This window comes from Miscanthus floridulus, chromosome 10, assembly GCF_019320115.1.
Source record: "Miscanthus floridulus cultivar M001 chromosome 10, ASM1932011v1, whole genome shotgun sequence".
Classification (NCBI taxonomy): domain Eukaryota; kingdom Viridiplantae; phylum Streptophyta; class Magnoliopsida; order Poales; family Poaceae; genus Miscanthus; species Miscanthus floridulus.
The window spans coordinates 19,706,285-19,727,189 of NC_089589.1; the positions used below are offsets into that span (position 1 = coordinate 19,706,285).

The following is a 20,905-nucleotide window of genomic DNA, read 5'->3' on the forward strand; positions in this document are numbered from 1 at the left end:
AGTGAAGGGGTACAATGGCTCTATTTTGTGAGCGAATCCCCATGGCCGGCTAAAGCTCATTCTCTTGGCCATTTGCATTGACATAGCAACCTTGTGAGCTTAGCCAAAGCCCTCCGACTCATCTCCATCATTGATTCATCATCTTTGTGAGATTGGGAGAGAATCCAAGTGCCTTGCTTGAGTGTTTGCATCTAGAGGCACTTAGTGTTCGTGTTTCGTTGCGGGATTCGCTTGTTACTCTTGGTGGTTGCCGCCACCTAGATGGCTTGGAGTAGCGAGGATCATCGAGCGGAAGCTGGTGATTGTCTCTGGCTCCGATCGTGGTGATTATGAGGGGTTGTTGACCTTTCCCCGGCGCAGAGCCAAAATGTACTCTTAGTGGATTGCTCATGGCTTGTGTGATCCTCATCTTGTGTTGGTTGTGCGGCACCCTATTGAGGGTTTAGCGTGTGATGCCAATTAGCGCATGAACCTCCAAGTGAGTGAATCACCACAACGAGGAGTAGCTTGCCGGCAAGCAAGTGAACCTCGGTAAAAATCATTGTGTTCATCCTTTGATTCTGAGGTGATTGGTCTTCATTGTTATTCACTCTTGTGATTGATTGGTTCATCCATCTACACGGCGGTATAACTTTCTTGATCACTCACTTTACATTACCGCAAACTAGTTGTCAAGCTCTTTAGTGTAGCTAGTTGTGAGAGCTTGCTTGCTTGGTTGGTGTGGCTCTTTAGTTGGCCTTTGAGAGCACACTAACATAGGGTTAGTGTCAAAGCTATTATGTGAATAGATACTATCTAAACTAGAATTGTGGTAGGTGGCTTGCATTTTGAGTAGGCTAGCGGAACTCTTTCTTCGCCTCATAATTGTCTAACCATTTTGTTAAGTGTTGTTGTAGAATTTTTTAATAGGCTATTCACCCCCCCTCTAGCCATTAGGACCTTTCAATAATCTCAATGTATATCTAGAGATGCGAAAACCTAAGAAGCAAGCATTGGATATGAAATTAGAGGCGATGGCTTCCTACCTGATGAAATCAGACGATCCGGCGATGAATCAGCAGAGGAAAGAACCGAGGGGCACCACCGAAATCGACAAAAACTAGGGTTAGGGTTCTGCGTGGTGGCAGAGCAATTTGCAATGTAGGCGCTGCGATGGTGGTGCTGGCGATGTCGGTGTAGGGCAAGGGTGCGCGCTGTGCTTTGGGTGTGGAGCACGACTACCACGCACGGCACGGCAGCTAGGGCAGACGGCACAAGCACGGCATGAGCAGGGTGCGGCGGCACGGCTACGAGCAGGCGGCACAGAGCAGGTGGCGCGGGTAGGGAGCGCGGCAGTGTGGGCTACGATGGCGCGAGAGCTAGTACGGCATCGCTAGTGCTGGCAAGGCGGCACAGCGTGGATGTGGTGAGGAACGGTGAAGTCGGCATGGGATTAGGTCAAGCACGGCGCGGCGCTGCAGTTATATGGTGGCCCCCAACAAGACGGATAAGGAAAGAAGAAAGAGTCCTGGATCCGCACGAATTCTACTGACCGGACGCTCTGGTGGCAATGACAAGACGCTGCCACCCAGAGTCCGGTCGACTATAGCGAGGTCCAAATCCCCTCAAGTCGCGACCGGACGCGTCCGATCACCACTGACCAGACACAGCCAGAGTCTGGTTGATCATGATAGCGCCTTCTTCACTTGACTGGATGCAGGGACGTCATCTGACCGGACGCAGGGAAGTTACTGTTTCAGCGTCCGGTCACTCCTTCGCGCTTCTATTCACCTCCTGTGAACTGACCGGACACTGGAATCTAGAGTCTGGTGCAGCGTCCGGTCGCCCTTTTTTAGCAAATCTTCAATGTCCCTCCGCGCTGCCTGTTCCCAATCAAGTCCCAACTTCAATAAGATCCAAATAAACACCAATTGGGACTGATGTGAGTGACCTCTCTCAAACCCTCAAGTTTTTCAAAATATTTTGCCTTAGGCTATACTTCTTTTTAAGAAAATAGATAATAAAAGGATAATCGAAAGGAAACGACAAAACAACACTCATGCATATGCAATGCAATACTTGAAAGTAATTCTAGTTGCTTGTCAAGTTTGATCCAAGGTTAAGCTTCTTCACACGCTTTTCGACGGTTATCTTAACCATGTTAGACAAGGCCTAAATGCATTACCATAAATTAAACATGTTGTATATTACAATGCAATGCAAGGGACAACACAGGCTCATTTTCTAGTGAAGTTACTAAAATCAAGCACATTGAGCTCATTCCTCAACTGACAAAATGTAGCCTCATCTAGTGGTTTAGTGAAGATATCCGCCAATTGATCCTCGGTCCTTACACCTTCTAGTGAAATATCATTTTTAGCAACATGATCTCTAAGAAAGTGATGGCGGATATCTATGTGCTTGGTGCGAGAGTGTTGAACCGGGTTATTAGCAAGCTTTACCGCACTCTCATTGTCACACAAAAGAGGTACCTTTTCTAGAACTACACCATAGTCTAGCAAGGTTTGCTTCATGTAAAGTATTTGTGCACAACAAGCACCCGTGGCAATGTATTCTGCTTCGGCGGTGGACAAAGCCACACTATTTTGCTTCTTAGAGGACCAAGACACTAGTGATCTACCAAGCAAATGGCACTCTCCGGATGTGCTTTTCCTATCAACTTTGTAACCGGCATAATCCGAATCAGAATAGCCAACTAATTAAAATCTAGCTCCTTTGGGATACCAAAGGCTAATGCTTGGTCTGTGCTTAAGATACCTAAGGATTCTTTTAACGGCAACCAAATGAGCTTCCTTAGGATTAGCTTGAAATCTAGCACACATACACACACTAAACATGATGTCGGGCCTAGATGCGGTTAAATACAACAAGCTACCAATCATAGAGCGGTAGAGAGTTTGATCAACTATTTTACCTCCCTCATCTAGGTCGAGATGTCCATTAGATGGCATTGGTGTCTTGATTGGTTTACATTCATCCATATTGAACCTTTTGAGAAGATCCTTGGTATACTTTTCTTGAGAGATGAAAATCCCTTCTCTCATTTGCTTGACTTGAAAACCATGAAAGAATGTAAGCTCTCCAATCATTGACATCTCGAACTCCTTCGACATCAATTCACCAAACTCTTTGCAAGAATCTTCATTTGATGATCCAAATATGATATCATCAACATATACTTGACAAATGAAGAACTCTCCATCAAGCTTCTTGGTGAATAGCGTGGTGTCGACCTTCCCAATGGTGAAACCCTTCTCAATAAGGAAATCCCGAAGGCGCTCATACCAAGCTCTTGGGGCTTGCTTAAGCCCATATAGCGCCTTGGACAACCTATAGACATGATTAGGATATCTAGGGTCTTCAAACCCGGGAGGTTGATCAATATAAACTAGTTCATTTATAAAGCCATTTAAAAATGCACTTTTAACATCCATTTGATATAATTTCATTTCATGATGCGATACATATACAAGGAGGATACGAATAGCTTCAAGTCTTGCAACTAGTGCAAAGGTCTCTCCAAAATCCAACCTTTCAACTTGAGAGAACTCCTTTGCAACTAGTCTTGCCTTGTTCCTCACTACAATGCCTTGATCATTTTGCTTGTTACGGAACACCCACTTTGTTCCAATGACTTTTGCTCCTTGTGGTCGCTCTTCAAGAGTCCAAACTTCATTTCAGGTGAAGTTGTTCAACTCTTCATGCATGGCGTTTATCCAATCCGGATCTTGAAGAGCTTCTTCTACCTTTTTAGGCTCAAGGCAAGAGACAAAAGAGTGATGTTCAATAAATGAAGCAAGTTTTTGAGAGCAAGTCATTACACCCTTTGATGAACTCCCTATGATGAGATCTTGTGGATGTGCTTGTAGTAGAGGTGAATTTCTTCTATCAACCACTTGAGGGGGAGGTTGTGGAGCATCAACATCTTGAGCTTGTGCCACCATTTGATCATGTGAGACATGAGTATCTTTATTTTCTACTCTCCCATCTTTATCATCATCTTGTGGCACATTTGATGAAGAAGGTGGATCAATCACTTGTACATCATCTTCATCATATTTAGGCTTGATGTCTCCAATCGGAATGTTCTTCATAGCCTCCCTTAATGGTTCATCACCTACATCATCAAGATTCTCATGTGTTCCTTATGAGCCGTTAGATTCATCAAATTCCACATCATATGTTTCTTCAACCAAGCCAGTGGTATGATTAAATACTCTATATGCTTTGGACTTTGATGAGTAACCAATAAGAAAACCAATATCACAACGTCTTTAAAACTTCCCTAGGTGTTGCCGCTTCTTGTAGATGTAGCATTTGCAACCAAACACCTGGAAGAATGAGACGTTCGGCTTCTTCCCATTGAGCAACTCATAAGGTGTCTTGCCATGAAACTTTTGAAGGAATAGGCGGTTGGATGCATAGCATGCGATGTTGATAGCTTCCGCCCATAGAGCTTTGGGTGTGTTGTACTCATTAAGCATTGTTTTAGCAAGTGTGATAAGTGTCCGGTTCTTTCTCTCAACTACACCATTTTGTTGAGGCGTATATGTTACGAAGACCTCATGCTTGATTCCAACTTCATCACAATAGGCTTCTATGTTTGTGTTGTCAAACTCTTTTCCATTATCACTTCTAATCTTCTTGAGCTTCACCTCAAACTCATTTTGTGCTCTCTTGGCAAACTTCTTGAAACATGATGCCACTTCAGTTTTGTTATGAAGGAAGAACACCCATGTATATCTAGAGTAGTCATCAACAATCACAAGACAATAAAGATTTCCTCCCAAACTCTTGTATGTTGTTGGTCCAAATAAGTCCATGTGAAGGAGCTCTAGCACTCTTGTTGTTGACATGAAAGCTTTTGTAGGATGGGTGTTTGCAACTTGCTTACCGGCTTGACATGCACTACAAAGCTTGTCCTTCTCAAATTTCACATCCTTCAACCCTCTCACCAATTCATTCTTCATAAGCTTCTTGAGTGAGCTCATCCCAACATGAGCAAGTCTTCTATGCCATAGCCACCCAAGTGATATTTTGGTGAATAGACATGTCTTCAAGTTAGCATCTTTGGAGGTGAAATCCACTAGATATAGGTTGTTGTATCTAAATCCCTTGAATATAACTTGATCATCATCTTTCTTAGATACAACCACTTCCTTCTCGGTGAACAAGCATTGAAAACCAAGATCACACAATTGACCAACGGATAGCAAGTTGAAGCTCAATGAAGCAACATATAGCACATTTGAGATTGAATGATCATTTGATATTGCCACTTTGCCCAATCCCTTAACTTTACCCTTTGAGTTGTCACCAAATGCAATCCTTTCTTGACCATCTACTTCTTCATCTAGTGAGGTAAATATACGAGGATCACCGATCATATGTTGAGTGCAACCACTATCAATTACCCAATGACTTCCACCGGTCTTGTAGTTCACCTACACACAAGAGATCAAGCTTGTTTAGGGACCCAAACTTGATGAGGGCCCTTCACTTTCTCAACAAGTGACTTTGCAACCCAAATTCTCTTAGGCCTATTTTTGTTGGGAGGTCCTAAGAATATGACTTTTATTTTTCCACTAGAATCATTTCTAAGCATATAATGAGCATTGAAAGCAAAGGGCCTAGCATGCTTGGGCAAGGGTTGTGGTGGTGGAGTTTGACACTCATGGGCAAAGTGACCTTCTTGTCCACACTCAAAACACCTCTTTGGCTTTGGCCTTGACTTGTGTTATTATTGTTGTTGAGCTTGAGCCTTCTTTTCTTGATTTGCCAAATATCTAATTCCACTTCTATCCATCTTCATGACGGTGTTCATGAGTAGCTCACTTTGGAGAGATTTGCCTCTTGTGAACTTGCTCAATCCAATCTTGAGATGTTCTTTTTCTAGCTTGAGCTTCTTGTTCTCTTCTTTGAGTGCATCATTATTTTTCTCCTTCTTGAGTCTCTTATTCTCTTCTTTGAGATTCTCATTCTCAAGAATTAAATCACCATCATGATCAAGAGTCTCTATCACAATAGTGTTGGTGGTTGATAGTTCTTCAAGATCTTTCTTAAGCTTCTCATTTTCATTCTTGATCTTGACATACTCATCATAGTTATCGGACTCAACCACTTGCTTGCCTTTGCTACTAGAACCTTGCTCAATGCTCTCAATGATCAAATCATCACATGATGTAGCTATATCAATCTTAACAACATGGTTAGTAGCATCATGTGGCTCATTGGATAGAAACTCATGAGAGACAACAAGATTATCACGATTAATCTTAAGATTGGTACACTCTTCTTTTAGCATATTATAGCTAGTGGTGAGCTCATTATGTATCCTCTTAAGTTTATCATGTTTTCCTTTAAGCTCCTTCTTAGAAGATTTGAGCTCCTTGAGTTTGGATGACATAGCTTCATTTTCTTCTCTAAGCTCAACACTAGCTTTTTCTGCTATGTCACATTTAGCTAAAAGAGAGTCATTATTAAGTTCTAACTTTTCATTCTTAGCTCTTGTCTTTCTAATGATCTTAGTGTATTGATTTAGCAATTTAACAAGATCATCATATGAAGGTGATTCAAATTCATCATCATTATCACTATCATCATTGCTAGCATGATCATCACCACTACTATCATCATCATTTGATACCTTTTGTTCACCCTTGGCCATAAGGCATAGGTGTGTAGAGGATGGTGGCGGTGGTGTTGGTGAAGATGATAAAGAGTCAATCACAATAGCGGCCACCTTCTCGTTCTCACTATCATCATCGGATGAGCAACTTGATGAATCAATATCCGTGAGCCAATCACCGACGATGTATGCCTTGCCATTTTTCTTTTCTTGTGGAAGTCCTTCTTCTTGCCATCCTTTTTCTTGTATGACTTGTTTTTCTTCTTCTCATCTTCATCTTCATTGCTTGAGTCATCTTTCTTGCCCTTGTTCTTCTTCTTGTATTTGTCTTTCTTTGGCTTGGGGCATTGATGAGCTAGATGACCAAGTTCTCCACAATTATAGCAAATCCATCTCGGAGATTGGCTTTCTTCTATTGCTAGTGAAGAACTTCTTTTTCTTGCCATCAAACTTCACACCATTCTTGTTGAGCTTCTTAAGCATCTTGGCGGTTCTTCTCACCATGAGAGAAAGACTTGCATCATCAATTTCATCATCACTTGAGCTCTCATACTCAATTCTTGCTTTGCCCTTCTCTTGGTTAGCCTTGAATGACAAGTCTTTGTCTTTCTTCTTGGTAGAAGAAGAGTCATCTTATGGTGTGATGTGCATATACATCTCATGAGCGTTGATCTTTCCCAAGATTTGAGTTGGTGTAGCGGTGGAAAGATCACCTTGATGAAGCATGGTCACAATGTGTCCATATTTGTCAATGGGGAGGACACTCAAGATCTTTCTTACAACATCGGATGGTTGCATTTGTGTAAGTCTAAGCCCATTGACTTCCTCTACAAGAACATTTAAGCGTGAGTACATCTCATTAGCACTTTTTTAGGAAGCATCTCAAAAGAATTAAGCTTTTTCATGACGAGATGATAGCGTTCCTCACGCTCACTCTTTGTTCCCTCATGGAGCGCACAAATGTCCAACCATAGTGCATGGGCGTCCTTGTGGTTCCGCACACGATTAAACACATCTTTGCAAAGGCCTCTAAAGATAGTGTTTCTAGCCTTTGCATTCTATTTTTCGTAATTGACCTCATCGCCTTGAAGGTTGGCAGCATCCCTAGGTTTTGGAAAGCCTTGTGAGGCAGCTCTAAGTATTCCAACATCAAGAGCTTCTAAATAAGCCTCCATGCGGATTTTCCAATAAGGAAAATCATCTCCCTTAAAGATAGGAGGAGGTCCATCCCTGTGGGACATCTTTCTCTAGGCGGTTAAGCCTAAATAAGCGAGCATGAGGCTCTGATACCAATTGAAAGGATCAAGATGCCCAAGAGGGGGGTGAATTGGGCTAATTCTAAAATTCTTTGCAATAATTAAACCCTACACTTAGCCCACTTCACCCCTTATGCCTAAAATGTATTTGTAATGTTCTACCGCACAAAAGTTTTGCAACATAAGTTCTAATCCTACTCTAGCATGGCAATTCTAGGAAGGTAAAGACAAGAATTGAATTGCTCAAATGTAAATGCTTAAAGTAAAGATAGGAGAAGGAACGCGGCGATGTTTTGTCGAGGTATCAGAGAGTCGCCACTCCCCACTAGTCCTCATTGGAGCACCTGCGCAAGGGTGTAACTCCCCCTTGATCCGCGCAAGGATCAAGTGCTCTCTACGGGTTGATTCTTTAACACTCCGTCGTGGTGAATCACCCACAACCGCTCACAACTTGAGTTGGGTCATCCACAAGCTCCACCGGATGATCACCAAACTCCCAATCACCACCAAGCCGTCTAGGTGATGGCGATCACTAAGAGTAACAAGCAAGAACTCTCACTTGACCACAACAAGCCTAATGAGAAGGGTGGATGCATACTTGCTACTCTCCTTTTACTAATGAGGCCTTAATCTTGGATTCTCAAATCTCAATCACCTCACTAGGCTCTTGCTCTCCTTGGCACTCTCAAGGGTGTTTCTTAGCTATTGAAATGGGCAAGAGTAATCCCTTGAATGAATAGAGGAAGTATTTATACCTCCTCATTCAAAACGAACCGTTATGGAGTTGAAATGGTATTCTGCGGGGTGACCAGACGCTCTGGTCAGTTATCCCCGCCAAGGAGCCGTTAAGTTGTGACCGGACTCTGACCTGCGTCCGGTCAACACTGACCAGACGCGTCCGGTCACAAAAACACCCCTCTAGAACCTTACTGATGTTGACCGGACGCTGGCACCCAGCGTCCGGTCACTACGCTGTTCAGCGTCCGGTCAGTAATCGGAATCTGACCAGCGTCCGGTCAGTATTGACCGAACGCGTCCGATCAGGATTCTCCCTCTCTGGAACCTCTCTAGAGTTGACCGGACTCTGTCACCCAGCGTCCGGTCACTTTACACTCAGCGTTCGGTCGCAACTAGACGGCTCTAGTTGATCAAATGAACTGACCGGACTCTACTGCCAGCGTCCGGTCACACCGGGACCAGCGTCCGGTCAAAATTTGACCCTCCATTCACTTCCAACTCGAAATCATATGTGAATGAAGTTTGCTCCAATTGATCTTAGAGATACTTAGGAGCTACCTAGTGCTAGATTTGACAAGTGTTCACCACACCTAACCCACTAGACTCACCTAGGTCAAGCTACTAGTCCATACCCCCCTTAATAGTACGGCCAAAGGAAAAACAAAGTCCTAAACTACTCTAAGTGTCTCTTTAACACCAAACGACACTTAGAACTAGTCCATCCTTAACCTTGTCATCCATCTTTTGAAAACCGAAACGATTTTCATCGTAGGGGCATGACAACCATGATTGTCCAATCAATTGCCATTACCATAACCTAACTTTAATTGCCACTGCAAAACACACGTTAGTCACAGTAATCTCGTATTGTCATTAATCATCGAAACCCAACTAGGGGCCTAGATGCTTTCAGGCTTCACTTAGGTGGTTGTCGTCGCCCCCCTCGGGTGCTGCGAAGATGCTTTCGCAAGACCCTTCAGCCTCCTAGAGATTGGTGACCCGGTGTGAACGAAGGCAACTTGGCAGTTCCAACTATTGTGAAGCTGCCTTCACAAAACATGGGCAAAACATGGCGAAGTCCTCTCGAACCTTACCTTCGAAATGCCAAACTTATCACGTGACAGGTCAAAAAATTAGTAAGCAGAACACACGGGGGAGGAGTGTGATGCAAAGCGTGTTTGCCCCCAACAGACAACATTTGGTGCCCACTCGTGATTGTTGCTCGAACTTTTCAACGCCCTCTCGAAAGAGAGCAAGGTGACTGAGATCTCAGAGGGATCCAAGACAACCCAACCCAACCCAAAGACTCACGCGAAGTGGAGGCAGACAATGAACCAATCCAACATGCGCCTTGCCCAAAAGGAAACTCCAATGCTTTGAATAATTTTCTAGAGTTTTTGATACTTTCCCTATTTTCCTAGAGCTAAGTCTATTTTGTGGAAGCTGCTTGAGATATTTTCACGTGTTATAGATATTTTATTTTGATTTTCATATCACTATGTATCTTTACAACTGTTCTCGAAATTTTTAGAAGGTTAGAGACATTTTTTTTAATTTAAAAATCTTATATTAGAACTTCTTTTAACTTAAAGAACGGCCTTTAAGCAACTCCAAATCTTCTTTAGCGAGATTAGAGCAAATGCCTGAACCAACATATGTAATTACTATGGGAGCTTGTGGTATTACATGGGAATGCTCAATACAGATTGTATAGTATTGTTCGGGGAGTCATAAGTGAATTCTTCTTGATGTCTACTTGCTGGGTTGTCCATCTAAATCGGAGGCGGTTATAGATGCCCTAACAAAACTTCGTAAGAAGATATCGCGAGAAATAGTTTGAGGATTGAACTCTATTTCAAAAAGAAATTGAACGGTTTTCAGAGTTTTGTCTAATTTAATAGTTCAAGAAGAAAAATCAAAGTTCAGATGTAGTCTTTTTTCATGCTACTGCTATGGGTCCGATCCACGAGGCCCACATGGCCCATGGGCCGACCTCAACATTTTGAGCACAAGCAACAGGACAAATCGTCGTCCGTCCGCCCCCCTACAGGCGGCGCCACCAGCATCCTTCATCCATCAATGCGGTTACGGCGGCGCTACGCGGCATTCCTCCGCCGGGCGTCCGCCCTGCCGTCCCTGCCGCTGGTGGCCTCCCTCCACGCCGCGGTGCTCCGGTGCGGGGTCCCCGCCCTCCTCGCGGCGTCCCTCATCCACGGCTACTCCGCCTGCGGGGACCTCGCCTCCGCGTGCGCCCTGTTCGACGAAACACCCCCGACGCTCTCGTCCCGCACCGCGCTCGCCGGCGCGCTCTCGGCGCACGGGCGGTGCGCGGAGGGGCTGGCGCTGCTCGCCGTCATGGAGGCGGAGGCGGACGACAGGGCGGTGCCGGGATGGTGGCCGAGGGGAGGCGCGTGTTCGCGAGGGTGCCCCGCCCCGCGCTGCAGCACTACACGTGCATGGTGGAGATGCTGGGGCGTGCCGGGGAGGTGGAGGAGGCGGAGCGGCTCGTGGCCGGGATGGAGGCGCGCCCGGACAGGGTCATCTTCGCGGCGCTTCTCGCCGCGTGCCGCGTGCACGGTCGCGTCGACGTCGCCGAGCGGGTGGCCGGGCTCATGCGCCGGTATGGCATTGCGTGAAAACTTGCGGTCTGACTAATGCGTCAGCAGTTGAAGACTTGAAGTGCAGTTCAGACCCGAGATCTGGTCATCCATCGTCGTTCATCTTTTGCGATGATTGCTTGGACATGAAGCTGACTTTGTGGTAGTGACGTAGTGTTGCTTGTTAGTACATTGGATGTATTCAGTCGTTCATGCAGTGCAGCAAGAGCCCCTCCCGGCTGGTAAATTCAGAAATCTGTTGACTGGCTGACAGTGTCTGCTATTGGTGGCAAGGTCTTCAGGTCAGTTCTGGCATCGCATGACATTGTGCCTGAATGACAAATGCCTCTAACCGATGCCCATGTGATGTGTGAATGTAGATTGTCATGCCAATTTTCTTGTCAAATTCTCACATCAACTTGCTGGAGCCAACAGTGCAGTCATAGAACTTGTGAAACATGGATGCTTGGTTACAAAGTTTAGCTTCTAGTCAAGTTTTGTGCAACAAGGGTCTGATTGAGACTTCCATGAAACTGACAATTTAGGCGTTGCTGCCATGTCGGGGAACTTGTGGTGAGGCATGCTTGAAATTAAGGTCTAGAAGCTGCTGAGTTTCCAACATGTTCTGTGGTAGGGAATTATTTTGCTGACATTGTTGGAAATGGAATGGCCACTTGTGCTTAGAAAGCCAGTACTCGGTATTGTGCTATAATGGAGACATGCCTGAAGTAAGAATCTTAACATCCAGATTTATTCGGTACCATACTTCCTGAGTTAACATGAAGAATGCCATCTTGACTGGAGTTCTAAGGCTTCTTCTGATAATTAGGATATGGCTGTGAGTCTGTGACAGAATCCAAAGTTGGGCCTAGGAATTTCAAAGATTCTGATACTGTTGCTGACAAAAAAACAACTCGAATAGCAAGTTTGAACCCTGGACCACAGTAGCAGGGCTGGCAGATACTGCACATATGCTTGGAGTAGTAGCAATCTTACCGGTCGACGCCGTGTTATGTTGAGTTGACATTAAGCCTGGCCTGTGATTGGAGCACTTCAGACTTCACATCGTTTGGATAAGTCACATATGGCTGTAATAGACTTGTAGAAAGTTGGGCCAGTGTATTTCACAGATTCTGATACTGATCCTGAATTCCTGACTGAAGACAAATCAACTGAGGGCTGGAACAAATTAGCAGGCAAGGCAGAAGAAACGGATAAACGCATAAGCATCAGCATCTTTGCCCTTTCTTGCATCCAAAGCAACTCAGGAAGGGAATTTTCATGGCATTCTTCGTGTCCAGCAATGATAAATCGACAATTCCGCGGCTGGCAAGGCGACTATCTCCTGTGCCAGACATTTGTAGGCTGATGCTGATCTCTGACAGGGAGAGGCACCCCAGAGTCAGAGGTTGGCAGGTAGCTGAAGCCTGAAGGCGAGCCCGACCACCATAGTGGCATCTGACGAAGAACCTGTCACCGTGCACTTGTACAGGCTATTCAGTACAGGTTCGAGCCTTCGGGGAATGTACCAGATTCAGATACCTGTGCCGCAGTGGCGTTTGCTTCACGGCGGGCTGTCTGCCAAGAACAGCGCATGGTCGTTGCTTTCGGTCTTTTACTAGTGTAGCACTGCCAAGCGTGCAAGGCTCCAACACAGCTGCCGTGCCCAACTCCAGTGAGCGTCGCTTTCAGTCTTGGTTCTATCCTAATCTGCCTGTACATGCCAAGATATGTGCACTTCTGTCTTTGTCTCCGGTCTCCCTGCTGAATGCTGATATAGATAAAAGAGTTGCTCTATGCTAACGTTGGTGCCAAATTTTAGAGGAAGTATGCCAAATTCTGTTGTAACTTACGACCGGCAAGTTTCATGATTTCTATGTTTTTCCTATGAAGTTGAACAAATTCTTGTTAAATTCCTGATTCCCACATTTCAAACGGGTCCTTATGGTTCAGAAGAAGAGGAACTCAACATTTGTATTTTGTACAGATCTTGTAAAACCATCTATTCCAATTTTCCCAATGAAATTCATGGCCGTGGCCGGTGTGGTCCGTGGAACAGCCGACAGTCCTTGCCGCGGGAGGTGTTTTCGTGGGCTGAAGCACGGCCGAGTGGGCAAAGCACGGGCGAGGACAGACGTTGATTCTCCTTGGGCGGACACGTGGCAGTCGATGGGAGCACATATGCATGGTAGGTAGTTGAGTGCATACTGTATGCATAGAATTTTTTCCCTGCCGCGGGTGCCAACCATTCAGCGGCGAAGACCAAATGCCAGGTGGAAGCATCCAGCACCGTCGATTTCCTCACAACCTTCATCTGAGCCGTTGCTTTCGCGTGTGGCCTTCCCGCTGGCGCCCGACCGGGTCCACCTCAGCGCCTCCGTGCCGCCACTTCAGCCGGCGCCGGGGCCCGCGAAATCTCCTCGACCGCTGCTTTCTCTTGCTCCTCCTCCTCCTCCGGTCCTCCCCCATCCTTTCCACCCATCATCCACCGCCACCACCGCCTCCCTCCTCCCGCAGCGCGCAAAGCCCTATCCTTATCCCTATCCCTATCCCCACTCGCCGCCGCCCGTCCACATGGCCAGCTTCGGCGTCGACACCCGCCCGGCCGCCGCGGCCTCCGGCGGCGGCGGCGGCGGGGCGGGGACGACAGGCGACGGCGCGCTCTCGTTCCTCTCCCGCGGGCTGCGGGAGGACCTCCGCCTCATCCGCGCGCGGGCCGGGGAGCTCGAGACGTTCCTCAGCGCGCCGGTGCCGGTGCCGGAGCCCGAGCTGTTCGCGCGCCTCCGCCGCGCCTACTCCTCCTCGGCGTCCCCGGCGCGGACGCAGCTGGACCTGTCCGCGTTCGGGAAGGCGTTCGAGGCCGACGCGTGGAGGGGCGCCAGGGCCGCCAGGTGGAGGTGGGAGACGGAGGAGGCCGAGGAGTGGGAGCCCGTCAGGATGGTCAAGGCCCGCCTCAGGGATCTCGAGCGGAGGAGGCAGGCCCAGTCGCCCAGCGACATGCTGCACAAACTCAAGCTCAGCTTGGTAAGCTTTCTAGAAACATTTGGTATAGTTCACTTTTGATTAGGATATACTAAACCTCGATAAGCAAGCAACACAACCCAAATCCAACACGGCTCAAGTTGAGCAGGACTGTCAACTTACTTGAGCCATTGAGCGTGTGCGTTTTGTCTTTCAATTGGAAGAAGTTGATTGTGGAAATTGTGCAGTTCCCTTGGGTGTCAAATGAAGATTTTGATATTTGTTTGAATTTGTATGGGAATAAACTCTCATGCGATTTGAAATTGAATTTCTTCGTGGACACAAATTTAATGTGGAATCGTGCATATTTTCTTAGTAGCTTTGCTAAATAGTAGTTTTTGATCCAAAGAGTACTTGAGAATTTGAAAAACAAGGTGTGTAAATTCAAGATTTTAGTTGGTATAGTTTCCATATTTGGAAGAAATGAGGCTAGAAGGAGCACTCTGGGACTGTTACCTCTTACCTGCTCAATAGATTTGATATTTCTGTCATGTGCCACCGCAACTAATAGATTGGAAATTGCGAATCATGTACTGAATGAGTTAAGGAAAATAGTAATATTAAACAATTGGTGGTTCAATGCTCATAGAGATGTTCTTCTGTGAAGTCTACAAGTCTAATCAATTTTATTTTCTTCATGTTTAGATTTATATAAACAGAACTTATAGACATTGAGGACTAGAATTCAACAATGAAAAGTCAGCAGTTGCAAATTTAGTCATAGTCTTCACTCTTCAATAGATTCAGTATCTGCATAATCATGTAATTTACACTTTTTTGGAACATGTCAATCTTAATTAAGCTTATCTCGGGATATACATGATGCAGACTGTTCTAGTTCCTGTAGCAGATTAATTGACGCACCACTGCACTTCTTATTGCAGAAAGCAATGACCTTTGCGCCTGAAGCGTCTGAGGTTAGTCCTCTTGATTCACTTCTTGTTTCACAGTCCTGTCAAGGAGATTCACTTCTGAAATCTTTTGCTCATAGTGGCGTCTTTTATTTGCTTATATTTAATTACTGACTTCTGACAGTGACTTTTGCAAGAATGTTCAATCTAAATAAAAATCATTAAGTTAACTGTTGCTTTCAATACATTACTTATGTAAAGTAATATGGTCACTATGTAACATTTTTCTGAAATCCTGGTACAACTGATCTCTTTTGTATATCTTTGTTATCCTTATTAAGCAAAAGATGAACATTCCATCTTGTTAGAACACAGTCTAATCAATCTTGTCCACTTTTGCATTTGCATAACCAGTATCGCTGTTGTGCAGGATGTTCCACCACTGGATTTAGGAGAACTTCTTGCTTATTTTGTAAAGCAATCTGTACCACTATTCGACCAACTTGGTATAAAAAGAGGTAAGATGCTTGATTTTCGTTTACAATAGCTATAATGTTTAGCTTGCATTGAGCTGATTATTCTTTCTCATCTGCTTTAGATGTATGTGACAAGTTGGTGGAGTCTCTATGCAGCAAGCGCAAGGACCACCCTGCATATAGGTTTTTGTCAGCAAGTGAACCATCTTCATTGAGAAATGACAATGTTGGGGATGAACTCGACCTAAGAATAGCTAGTGTCCTACAGAGTACAGGACACCATTATGAAGGTGGATTTTGGAGTGATGGGCATAAGTCAGACATATCTGGCAAGAGACATGTTGCCATAGTCACCACTGCCAGTCTTCCCTGGATGACTGGAACAGCTGTGAATCCTTTGTTTCGAGCTGCATACTTGGCTAAATCTTCCAAGCAAGATGTAACTTTGGTAGTGCCCTGGCTTTGTAAGTCAGATCAAGAACTTGTGTACCCCATTAGCATGACTTTTAGTTCACCACAAGAGCAAGAGACTTATATGAGGAATTGGCTGGAGGAAAGAGTTGGTTTCAAGACAGACTTCAAAATATCGTTTTATCCTGGAAAGGTAACTTTTCCTTTTTCAGTACAATGTTTGAACACTATGTGCAATAGCTCATGTAGTCGCAATTTTTTCCAACTACAGTTTCAAAAAGAAAGGAGAAGCATAATTCCTGCTGGGGACACTTCGCAGTTTATACCATCAAAGGAAGCTGATATTGCAATCTTGGAAGAGCCCGAGCACCTCAACTGGTATCATCATGGGAAACGTTGGACAGACAAATTCAATCATGTCGTCGGTGTAGTGCATACAAATTATTTGGAGTACATCAAGAGGGAGAAGAATGGTGCTATTCAGGCCTTTTTTGTTAAGCACATTAATAACTTGGTCGCCAGAGCTTATTGCCATAAGGTACTCAACAAATTATATTATTGCTCTGATGTTTGAGCCATCCGCGTGATGTGTGGTTGTATGCTATATTACAGGCTGTTTATCGTTTGTGGTCTGATCAGTTGGTGTCTATGCTATGTAGAACATACGGCTGTCAGGTGCTACTCAAGATCTGCCCAAGTCGATGATCTGCAATGTGCATGGTGTGAACCCCAAGTTTCTGGAGGTCGGAGAGAGAATAGCAGCAGAACGGGAGTCTGGCCAGCAATCCTTCTCTAAGGGAGCTTATTTTCTGGGGAAGATGGTCTGGGCCAAGGGTTACAGAGAGTTAATAGATTTGTTCGCGAAGCACAAGAGTGATTTGGAAGGCTTCAAGCTGGACATCTATGGAAACGGTGAGGATTCACACGAGGTGCAATCGGCTGCCAGGAAGTTGAATCTGAACCTAAACTTTCATAAAGGCCGGGACCACGCGGATGATTCTCTTCATGGGTAAAAGACCAGAACCACTCAGTTGCCTTTTGTAGACATTCTCTGCCTATATGTGATGATGTTATATCATTATTCTCTTGTCAATTTGAATGTCTGTCCTACTGTTCCATTTTCAGGTACAAGGTTTTCATAAACCCGAGCATCAGCGACGTCCTCTGCACCGCGACCGCGGAGGCACTAGCAATGGGCAAGTTCGTGGTGTGCGCCGACCACCCGTCCAACGACTTCTTCCGGTCGTTCCCCAACTGCCTGACCTACAAAACATCCGAGGACTTCGTCACCAGAGTGAAGGAAGCCATGACCCACGACCCGTAGCCCCTGACCCCCGAGCAGCGGTACAACCTGTCCTGGGAGGCCGCCACCCAGCGGTTGATGGAGCACTCCGAGCTCGACAAGGTCCTGAACTGCGACAGCAGCGAATGCGCCAGCGAATCCAGCAAGAGCGCGAACACAAGGATGAGGAGATCCTCCTCGGCACCGAACATGTCGGACGTCGTGGATGGCGGCCTGGCGTTCGTGCACTACTGCTTCACCGGCAGCGAGCTCCTGAGGCTGTCGACCGGCGCTGTCCCGGGAACCCGGAACTACGACAAGCAGCATAGCTTGGACCTCCACCTCCCGCCGCCCCAGGTACAGAACCCGGTCTACGGCTGGTAATTCCTAGCGCGTTAGCAGTATACAGGTGTAGCCGTATATTTATATATAGCTCAGCGTTTTCATCTGTGCTGCCAAAGGCAAGCCATGTTCTTTTTGTTTTTTTGAAATAAACGAGGCAGGCCCTCTGTTTCCAAAACTTTTTGATGCCATTGCAGCCTCGTTCAGACTGGGCAGAAGTGTTGGCCTGTTGGGGCGCCTCAGGGTTGATGCTGCTGCTGCCTGCTGGTGCTGGTCTCGCTTCCGTGTCTGGTAGTAGCTGTAGCTACCATACATGCCAGGCAGTTGCATTGGAACCCACACCACGACCGTGTCCCTGTGTATGTTTGCACCCAAGAGAGCCAAAGGGCATATGGCCGGGCCTCGCGTGCGCGTAGGGCACTGTTGCTACCCTGCACCGCACCGCATTGCATTGTCCAATTCACAAGTGCTGCTGTGCTACCGGTGTACTGGTACTATGCTACTGCTGATGCTGCCCTTTGTTTTTAGGTGGTGGTGTGCACTGTTTAGGGGCAGTGTACCATCGACTGTCATGATTGGTGAGCCATGGCTCTGGGAGAGTGGAGCGTGGAATGTCCGTGTGACCCTGCCTGGTACTGGTAGGAGTATGGGGTTCAGTGCAGTGGCCAGTGGGTAGAGAGGGGATGAGAAGAGAGCTCTAGAGCTTAGCCCTACACTACACTACCAGCTCAGATTATTTCCCCGTAAATGATCATAAATTTTTAGTTGGAATAGTATTTTTCTTTCACACCAAACCAGCTAGCAGTATGCAATGTGCCACGTCACTCTTTGCTGGGCATGTGTGGGTGGGCCTTCTTGTGTGGTCCGCCGTGCCCTGCCCCTATGGGTATCTCGTTCTCTCATACAGGCAGGGGTGCAGGGCAGCGCAGCGCAGCCTGTACTGGGCCTTTTCTCCTGTCCCTGTTGCCATTGCCACCGAGCACTGCCAGGGTAGGGTGGTGCCGCCCTATTTCAACTTTGAAGGTGATGCAGTGTATTTGTACGCCCTTGTGAGTTGTGAGTGAAGAGGTAAGACTACGCCGAGACGCAAACCCAAAAATACGTCCCATACAGTGCTTTGCCTACCCGAAACCAACCTCCAACGACTGACCCAAACACGTGACTCATTTTGCCTATCGGACTGAACGATACGCAAAAAAGCATTGCCTCTCTCCTCGCTACGCAAATCATCCACGCTCGCTCGCGTCGGCACCGCTCGCCAACGGCGGCAGCGCCGCCGCGCCCGTGCCGACCCCGCTCGCCCGCGCTCGTCTGGCGTCCGCGCTTGCTCCCCCGCCGACGCGTGCGCTCTCTGGCGCTGCAGCGCTCGCCCGTCCGCGGTCCGCCAGGACCAATGCCAAGAACAAGAAACCAGAGAGGACAGCGGCGAATCCAATCCGAATCCCCTCCAAAAATCCACCAAACTGCCTCCCCCATCTGCAAGAACAAGAGCAGCAGGAGAGCATCCTAGTAGTGGGGAAAATAGGAGAAAAAAAGAAGCTCAGAGAGACCAGCTGACCAAGCAAAAAGGTAGCATCTTTGTGTCACCAAGACACCGCCGATCACAGACCAAATCCCCTCTCATCTGGTCCATCCCAAGCGTAGAGCCGCCAAGATTTCTTCGATCTGTGCTTGCGTTTTTCTCTGGTAAAGATTTCGTTTTTCCTTTGACTGTTACTAACCTTGGGTTGTTGAGAAGTTTCGAGAAGAGTGGTGTGAGTGTTGAAGAGCTATCCGGCCTTGCTTGACGACGTCATACGCTGGCTTCTGGAGGTGAAGAATCTCAAGCCCGGGAAGAACGCGCAGCTGTCGGAGTCGGAGATTAAGCAACTCTGCGCTGCCGCCAAGGAGATCTTCCTTTCGCGTGCTTCTTCTCCCGTGCCGCTTGTCCGTGCCTTCACTCGCGTGCGCTCGCTCGAGTGCTAGTCGCAGCGCGCTCGTCGCTTGCTTCCTCTCCGGTGCCGCTTCGCCGTCGGGGACTCCCGCGGCCGCGTCTTCGTCTTCTCCGTCGCGGAGGGATGAGGACCGGGGAGGAGGCGCACGGGACCGTAGCTTTTGCGTTGCTGTTGGAGAGGCTGAGTTATGGGTGCGTGACCTTTTTTCTGTTCGTAAGCTAAAATCGGGAATGGGTATCGTATTTAGGTCTCACTCGTTGGAGACGGTCTAAGGAGTGAGGAGTGAGGAGTGAGGACCAATTTTCAGGCAAAGGAGTACTCTCTTTTTCTACAAAACATACGCCCAACCATCCCTTACTGAAATTTTCCCTTGTTCTAAAACAGAAGAGACCATCCCTTATTATACTTTGGGCCAGACCTCACGAACGGAATCAGTGTAGATATAAGATCTTTCCTGTTTTCACTTCAAAACGAAATCGAATCGACAAGGCGGGAAACGGGAGCAAAAATGAACTAATGATAACGACCGGGATCCGAAAAACATTGTGGGAATGCTAACACATGTTGATCCTACCGACCCCACATATGCCAACATTGTCAAGACATGATTAACTGTAATTCTTACCATAATACAATGACAAAGAGCACAAGAAAGCAGCATCATAACTCCACAACACTGCGGCCCAATGATCAGTCGGACATGGACTGGGCTACTGCAGTATGGTGTGTCTCGCTGCGCTGCATTATTGGACTTACTAAGAAGGGATATCTAGTGTGGATAAAAATGGGATGTCTCGCTCGGTGAAAAACGAGAAACGCGAAACCTGTGGGAAAAAATTAAAATTTTCCAAAAACAAACAAGTGAAAACGGTCGAATGAGATGGAATTTGTCTCAACCATTGTCACCCCTAGTTGTCTGGGTAGGCAGGTTTTTCATGATCCAATCTAAACATGATCTTTGTAGCCTCGGCTGTTGAAAGCGTCGTACGTAGTGGAAAAAGGTGACCATAACAACAGGTCCATAAATAAAAACTTAAGCAAAACGTGAAAGAGAAATGGGAACACTAAGGCTAGGAGCTACAACAGCTCCAGATAAAAAAAAAACTCCACACCCAATTTTCCAAGCCAAATACATCTAGTTCCACCTGCTCTAGATAAAAAAGACATGCACCCTATTCGCTGGTTGGTTCCAGTCAGGCTTATTCAACCAGCCAACAGTGTTTTTCTCTCACAACAAACCAGCACCAGCTAGCTCAAACCAGCCCAGAAACCAATCAGCGAACACGCCGATGGATCTACTTCTCAAATCCATAGATTTTACAGAGGTCCTAAAGAGGTGCTATGAAACTTCAAGATGTATAGAGTTGAC

The 20,905-nt window shown here is 46.5% G+C and overlaps 2 pseudogenes; both read left to right on the forward strand.

The window, feature by feature from the left end:
- Positions 1 to 10,591: 10,591 nt before the first annotated feature.
- Positions 10,592 to 13,230, forward strand: LOC136487796 (pentatricopeptide repeat-containing protein At5g48910-like; annotated as a pseudogene).
- A 436-nt stretch (positions 13,231 to 13,666) lies between these two features.
- Positions 13,667 to 18,362, forward strand: LOC136486330 (digalactosyldiacylglycerol synthase 1, chloroplastic-like; annotated as a pseudogene).
- The last annotated feature ends 2,543 nt before the right edge of the window (positions 18,363 to 20,905 follow it).